Genomic DNA, 6,000 nt, shown 5'->3' with positions numbered 1-6,000 from the left:
GTATGCCACGGGCCTCCTTTTATTTTTTTATTTTGACTATGGCGGGCCTCCTTTTATAGTCAAAGGGGCTGCCATAGTGGCACACAGGAGGTGGAAAGTTGTACAGTAGTGGAGTTTATCTCTGGCACCGTAGGACAAAACGCATTAAATGCGCTACTTAGGTGTCCTCTTACTTTATCAGGGACAGCAACGAGGCCCGTCCCGTCCGTCGCTGCTTCGCCTTGCTCCGACACGCGTCCAGGCCAATGAGGCATACAACGCCATGTAGGCAGGCAGGCTGCTGAGCTGGTGTGGTGGTAGGGTCTTCACAAAGATCTGCATGCCACCACGTAGGTGCTTGACTAGTTGGTTTAGGAGCCACGTGCTGCCACATGGGTATCTGCTTAGTTGGTGGGTCGACCACTGAGCTGGGGCGGCGACGGGGCGGCAAGGCCTTGCCGCAGCCTTGCTGATGTTCCCGGCAAGGGTCTTGCCGGGGCCTTGTGGGCATCCTCGGCAAGGAGCCTCGCTGTTGTCTTGTTTTCTGGTTCCTACTTAGGCCTCGTAGGCCCTTTGTCTTCACATAGATCTGCATGCCACCACGGAGGCGCCTCTCGAGCCTTGGTTCCAATGTGGTTGATGGCGTCAGAACTTTTAGACTCAAGGGTGGTGGCCCCGTTGGTGTTGGGCAAGTTGCCCCGGCAAGGCTCTTGCCGGGGCCGTGAAGGTCGCCCTGGCAAGGGCCTTGCTGGGGGAGCCTCACCTCGCCCTTCTACTCTTCATGCTTCTGGTCTTGAGCACGGCTCGGGCAGTCTTGTGTCTTTGCTTCCTCTTCTGTCCCGCCAAGCGCGGCTGCGGGTGTGTGACTGTGACTGCCCGCGCATAAGTAAAGGGGTGCAAAAAGTACCCCTACTTTTGTACACTGACAGGAGCCCCCAGGCTGGGCCACATATAAGCACGGGGCGTTATTGGGCCAGGCCTAGAACGGTGCGCGGGCGCGCGCGTGGCGGAGTTTCATCGCAGTAACTCCCCCGCCATTTCCGCTTCCCCACGTCCTGTGTTGAATGCGTGATGTGGGGGTCACCTGTGGAATGACCGCAGCATGCTTGCGACATCCCGCGGTAAATGGTAAAGAGGCGGCCCGCGCCTTTCCCATAAAAAAGGAGAGACCGCAAGCGCACTGCTCATTTACTCTCTCTGCCTTGGAACCGTCGTTCCACGTTTCCCACTACACCTGCCCCTTGCGCCACGTACGACGCATGCACGACATGGGGTAGGTGACAGATGCACAGGATATGGGAAGGCGCACGGGGGCCGATACTTACTTGACTTTGATTGGGCGGGGAGGGCGGTCGATGGCCTTGCTCGTTGCCACTTAATGAGCCGGACCTGAACAGGCTCTTCAGAGGCGTAGAGCTAGTCTTTTAGCCTCCTCCGCTCAGCTATAAAAAGGGGACTTAGGGGGAGGAGAAGGAGCACGTCCTCGCGCCTTCCCTTCGTCTTCATTCTCCATCCACCGCCATGGTGAGAGGGCGTGGCTGCGGCCGTTCTTCCGCGGAGGCGACGAGGTCCTCCTCCTGCCAGAGAGCCACGGCGGTCAAGGAAGAGCCAGCCGCCCAAGGCGAAGGCGACACTCGAGGTGGGGGTGCCGGATAGGGCCGCGGTCGGCGAGGTGATCGAAGCAGAGGTGGTCGAGGCCGAGGCGGGCACGGAAGGGGGACACCCGCGTCATCGCCATGTCCGTCACCATCTCCGCCACCGTATCCTCCTGCTTCGTCAAGCGGCCACGTCGGGGACACGGCGCTGGAGTTCATCCTACAGCCGCGCGAGCCGCCGCGTAGCCGCCTTCGCCTTCCTGAGGCGTTCGCGAGGGTGCTGGAGATCGACCAGCCATCGAGGTTGAGGTTCCACATGAAGGGGTGTTGCAACGGTGACATGTGGGTGAACATAGGGTTCCCCGTCCCTCGTGTGATGCTCCTTCGTCGGGGGTGGAAAACCTTCGCATGAGCCCACTGCTTAATGAAGGGGCACGTTCTCTGCTTCAAGTTGGTGGAGAGCGACCTGCTCTCCGTCAAAGTCTTCGGGCGCTCGGGACACAGGCTAGGGTGCTGCACGGAGAGCTCGACCGACGACGAGAGCTCCTCCTTGAGCGATGGCGACGGGGAGAGCACCGGCAGGGAAGATGACATGGACGGGTCCGACTAGGCGTCGGACGCCCCGTCCCTAGGAGACACCGGCAGCAGCACCACCTGCACCTGGCCTTCTCCCCGGCAGGACGATCTGCCAGGGGCGGGGTAGTTCTTGGCGGCGGCTCCTCAAGCCGGCTCCTTGAACTTCTCGGGGCTGCTGTTTCTGGCGGCTGGCGCTGGAGGGCCGGAGAATACGAAGAAGGCGGGTGACAGGCCGTCAACTCGAAGTACGATGGCACCGACGCCTTCGTCGCGTATTTCCGGCCTGCTGCCTCATCTTTCGGCTTCTTCCCGGCACCGTCATCACCAGCCCTCTCTTGGTGTCTTCTGCTGCTCGTACCTCGCCTAGGCGCTTCTTTTTCCCCCCTGTCTGCCCTGGTCTGCTTCCTGAGGAGAGGGCCAAGAAAGGGATTACGGGCATCTTATCTTTTTTTCTTAAGCCTACGGGCACTTGTTGAATTCTATACTTTGTAACCCCTTTCTTGTGCTCTTATTCCATACGAATTGTGCTTGCTTGACTAACGTATTAATGAAAAAGGGTGTTTGCCGGGGTCTTTTGTGCGTGAGCGAGGCTCACACCAAGGAGTGAATCCTTGTTATTTTAAAGAAACAATGTCGCCCAGCAACAAACCTTGCCGTTTTCCTGCCGTGTACCATGCTTAAACCTGCGCTCTTGGCGGGGAGCAGGGGTAGAGTAGGATCGGTCTCCTTGCTTGTTTCCCCTTCCACCGCAACTACAACCAGACTCCAGCCGGAAAGGGATTTCGGGCATGGAGAGGAGGGAGCACGGTGGCGCAGGAACGAGCGAGGTTTCATACGTTCAAGTTTCATACGGAAACGCATAGCAGGGGAGAGAAAACTCATCTGAACTTGCAGCCCCCCGGCAACCTTGGCTTGCCGGGGTCAGGGTGTCGATCCATCTTCTTTTCTCCAAATGGTCCTGCATGCCTGTGATCCAAAGAAGAGGACTGAAAGAGACAGAAGAACATGCACTCGACCTCTATGCTAGGGGTTAGTTGCCGCCAAGCACTATCAACCATAATAGAGAGAGAGACTCAACCTAGCATGCATGCTAATTCTAGGGCACCAGCGCTTCATTTATTTATGTTCAGGGTCTGCGCCTGGCTTTGTACATGGGGTTACATGCCTTGCCGGCAAGGCTAGTACAAAATGGGGGTTGCCGGGGCTCCCGGCAACCGCGCCTTAGGGGAAAAACTTGCGAAGATGTTCGATATTGCAGGAGTTGCTCACTGGAATGCCATCTTCGGTCTCCAAGCAGGCTGCGCCGGGCCTGGTGACTCGCATTACTCGATAAGGCCCTCCCACTTCGGCATCAACTTGTTTGATTCTTGGCGGATTGAATCCGCCGAACAACAAGGTCGCCTTCGTCAAGGCTTCGGGTGTGAACCTTGCGGCTATGATAGCGGGCGCAAGGCTTGCTGGTAGCGAGCGGCTCGCACAGCAGCCCGAAGACGATCTTCCTCAAGGAGCGTCGCATCCTCTTGGCGCAACTGCTCTTGCTCAAGCTCATCATAAGCGAGCACTCGAGGTGACCCGTATATGAGTTCCGTGGGGAGAACTGCCTCTGCCCCATAAACCAGGGCAAATGGTGTCTGGCCAGTAGCTCGATTTGGCGTTGTTCTGACCGACCAAAGAACCGTTGGCAACTCATCAACCCAGCGCCTTCCGCATTTGTGCAGCTTGTCAAAAGTCCTACTCTTGAGGCCTCGCAGCACTTCTGCATTGGCCTTTTCGGCCTGGCCATTACTTCTGGGATGGGCAACAGAAGCAAAGCAGACCTTGCTGCCGAGGTCTTGAATGTACTGCATAAGGGTGTGGCTCATGAACTACGTGCTATTGTCGGTGATGACTCTGTTGGGCACACCAAAACGGTAGACTAGCCCCTTGAAGAACTTGATGGCTGACTGTCCTGTCACCTTCCTCACTGGTTCCACTTCCGGCCACTTTGTGAACTTGTCGATCGCGACGTGCAAGTACTCAAAGCCCCCGACAGCGCAGGGAAAGGGGCCCAGTATGTCGAGCCCCCAGAACGAAAATGGCCAGGAAAGAGGGATTGTCTGAAGGGCTTGGGCTGGTTGATGAAGCTTCTTTGAATGGAACTGGCACGCTTCACACCTGGTTACTAGGGCAGTTGCATCCTGGAGGGCGGTGGGCCAAAAGAAGCCTTGCCAGAACGCTTTGCCGGCAAGGGCTCTCGACCCTATGTGGGAGCCACACATGCCTCCGTGTATTTCTGCCAACAGCCTCAGTCCGTCTTCCCGAGGAATGCACTTCAACTTCACACCGTTCGGTCTCCTCCTGTACAGGGCATCATCCATGAACTGGTACAAGCTGGACCGACGGGCTACTTTCTCTGCTTCTTCTTGTTCCTCGGGAAGCTCCCCTGTTTGGAGGAAACGGATGGTGGACTGCACCCATGCCGGAGCCTGGGGCTCACGGCAAGGACTAAAGGCACATCTTCGGCCGTAGGGGCAACTGCCTCTATGGCCAGGGCCTGAGGCCCTGCCGGGGGTCGTTGCTCTCCGACAGGCTTGGGACACCCGGCAACGTCCTTGCCGGCGGCTCCTGGGAGCTCGGCGGGAAAGTACTTTCCAGGGCCCGCCTTCCTTCGCTTGTTCTGTCCTGTTGATGGCTCGACGGACGGTTGAGTTAATTGAAGCACAAAGGTACCTGGTTCCACAGGCAACTTCAGGGCAGCGCGCTTCGACGGGTCGTCAGGAATGTTGTTCTCCGCTCGGGGGACATGCTCTTCTTGCAATCCATCCAAACGCTCTTGAAACTTCCTCACTTCATCCACGTAGGCTTCCATCAACGGGCTCTGGTAATCCTTGTTGACTTGCTTGATGACGAGCTGTGAATCACCCCTAACGATGAGCTTCCTGATCCCAAGGTCCGCCGTGATCCTGAGACAGGCAAGCGGTCTGTCGTACTCTGCCGTGTTGTTCGTCGATTTTTCCCGGGGAAAGTGCATATGGACTACGTACTTGAGGTGCTCTCTGGTGGGCGCGACGAGTAGTACGCCAGCACCAGCACCTTGCAATGAGAAAGCTCCATCAACGTACATAATCCAATCGCGGCACGTTTCCTTGCCAGGAAGGGTGGTCTCTTGAACTTCTTCGTCGGGCGTTGCGGTCCATTCTGCTATGAACTCTACCAAGGCTCGGCTCTTGATCATTGAAGTACTTTCAAACTTGAGGCCAAAGCTCGACAACTCCAATGCCCACTCCAATATCCTCCCAGTTGCATCTGGGTTGTGCAAGATTCGTTGCAAAGGGAGGCAGGTGACAACGATGATCTCATGTGCTTGGAAATAGTGGCGCAGCGTTCTCGAGGCCATGAGGAGGCCGAAAAGTAGCTTCTGCATACCATAATACCTTGACCTAGCCCCATGCAAGAGGGAACTGACAAAATAAACTGGGTGCTGCACCATCTTCTTCTTCTGTTCAACTTCGCCCATCTTTGCGGACCTCACCTCGCCAGGATCGGGCCTTGCCGGGGGTTCCGCCTTGCCGGCGTCAAGCCCCGCCGGGGAGGGCTCCGACCCATCATCTGATGGCTCCGCTGCTACTGCCGCTTCTCCCTCGAGTTCCCTCTACGCCACTAGCGCAGCACTGACCACTTGATTCGTTGCCGCTAAGTATAGCAGCAACGGCTCTTGTGGTTTAGGTGCGACTAGTATCGGTGTGGAGGAAAGGTACCTCTTCAAAGCTCGCAGCGCTGCCTCTGCCTCCGGAGTCCATTTTACTGGACCCGCCTTTTTCAAAACTTTGAAAAAGGGGAGGGCGCGCTCAGCGGATTTGGAGATGAACCT

The sequence above is a fragment of the Aegilops tauschii genome, chromosome 6 (genome assembly GCF_002575655.3).
Source record: "Aegilops tauschii subsp. strangulata cultivar AL8/78 chromosome 6, Aet v6.0, whole genome shotgun sequence".
NCBI classification, from domain to species: domain Eukaryota; kingdom Viridiplantae; phylum Streptophyta; class Magnoliopsida; order Poales; family Poaceae; genus Aegilops; species Aegilops tauschii.
This window is presented reverse-complemented; position numbering follows the sequence as displayed.